The following is a 2,257-nucleotide window of genomic DNA, read 5'->3' as shown; positions in this document are numbered from 1 at the left end:
GAGAATAAAAAAGGGGGGAGGGTGTTTTTCACGTTTGTATAATGTTTTTTTTTTAAGCATTTGTTTTTCTATGAAAGATACTCACGGTCTTTTATATTTCAATAATTTATAAAACAGTGCTGAACTATTTCACAAAAGGATTCCGTAAAATATTGTTATTTACATTAACTACTTTGATCATCAGTGTTATCATCATGGTTGGTTTCAAAGCAATGTCTACACTGCCGTACTCTAATCAAACGTCCTTTTCTTATTCACAGCAGTTTCGAGATATTTTATGAAGGCGTTTTGTCAGCGCAACCATTTACTTTTTTTAAAAGACGTTCTTTAGAAATTTGAATTCTAATTTTTATTTTAACTAGTCATATTCATTTTGAATCTTTCACACAAGTAGGGTAATTGATCCGGCTATCGATTTAACCACAGCTTAGGGCAATACGAAGTGTGTGTGGAGACGCGAAAATGATGAGCAACCGGATACTGGATCACAGTAGAATATTGTGGTAAGTCGGGTAAATGTTGGTGAGATCTTACGAGCCCAAGGTTAATTTTGTACCTTTTGTTTTGTTTTTTGTTTTTGGGGGTCTTGGGGTTGTTGTTTTTTTTGGAGGGGTGGTTTGCTGCTACTTTTGGTAGGGTTGTTATTTTTTAATTGGTATGCTGCTGCTGTTGTTGTTGTTGTTGTTGTTGTTGTTGTTGTTGTTGTAAACTATCTCCTAAAACAAGATAGCTCCGCTCAAACCGAATATTATCCCCAAACAAGTACGGCCATCAATGTCCAGTTCACCTGGAAATGGGTACCCTCCCAGTTGCCTGCTGCTGTACCTATGTAGAAGGCGGGAATGAGCAGACGGCTGCAGAAAGGTAAATTAGGACAGGCAAAAAGATAAATCAGCTCTTCGTGGTCTTCGGGGGAAGATTTACGACCGGGATCTGAGCCGTCGGGGAACACAGGGGGGCAAATACGCGGCGTAATCTACAGAATATTTCACAAAATGCTCCAGGTATAAAAATAGAGAAGGTTGGTGGGTAGATCTACGACAGGGTTTTGCTACTGATTATTGTCACTGATCGGTTAATGAGGCGAAAGTCTTTCTCACTTAGATTAGTTATATCTTCTCTCTGTCTGTTTGTCTGAATTTGTGTTTGTTTGTCTGTCTGTCTGTGTGTCTCTCTCTCTCTTTCTCTCTCTCTCTTTCTCTCTCTCTCTCTCTCTCTCTCTCTCTCTCTCTGTGTCTCTCTCACGCACACACACACACACACACACATACTCACTAACTCTTTCTCTATCTTTCTCTTATTGAAAGTGCATATTTGTCTGTTTGTGTGCATACATGGACCACACAAGTACACGAAAAAGAAACCCCCACACACACATATATATATACACACACATACACACATATACACATACGCATGCACACAAAAACAAAATTACAAACGGAGAGAGAGAGAGACAAAAGTCTTTCTCGTCTACGAAAATGTGGGTTTATTCATTTCTTGCTTGTATGGGTGCATATTACTTGAACTATAATGAAAACTCATACGTATATTGAACACACACACAAACACACATTTTCACACACACACACACACACACACACACACACACACACACACACACACACACTTGAAACTTTGAGTACTTCTCAAAAAATCATTTTGACAGACTGCTATGCAAAGCGTACGGATTGGATTAACGTGTAAATTTCCTCTTTCGATAGTGGTGGCACAGAGTTCCCCATGTCGTATGGATACGATAGTAAAACACGACGTACGGATAGGGTTAAGTGGTGGCACAGAGTTCCCCACGTCGTATATTTACGATAGTAAAACACGACGTACGGTTAGGGTTAAGTGGTGGCACAGAGTTCCCCACGTCGTATATTTACGATAGTAAAACACGACGTACGGTTAGGGTTAAGTGGTGGCACAGAGTTCCCCACGTCGTATATTTACGATAGTAAAACACGACGTACGGTTAGGGTTAAGTGGTGGCACAGAGTTCCCCACGTCGTATATTTACGATAGTAAAACACGACGTACGGATAGGGTTAAGTGGTGGCACAGAGTTCTCCATGTCGTATGGATACGATAGTAACACACGACGTACGGATAGGGTTAAGTGGTGGCACAGAGTTCCCCATGTCGTATGGATACGATAGTAACACACGACGTACGGATAGGGTTAAGTGGTGGCACAGAGTTCCCCATGTCGTATGGATACGATAGTAACACACGACGTACGGATAGGGTT

Source organism: Aplysia californica, unplaced genomic scaffold, assembly GCF_000002075.1.
Source record: "Aplysia californica isolate F4 #8 unplaced genomic scaffold, AplCal3.0 scaffold00290, whole genome shotgun sequence".
NCBI classification, from domain to species: domain Eukaryota; kingdom Metazoa; phylum Mollusca; class Gastropoda; order Aplysiida; family Aplysiidae; genus Aplysia; species Aplysia californica.
Note: the sequence above shows the minus strand (reverse complement) of the source record.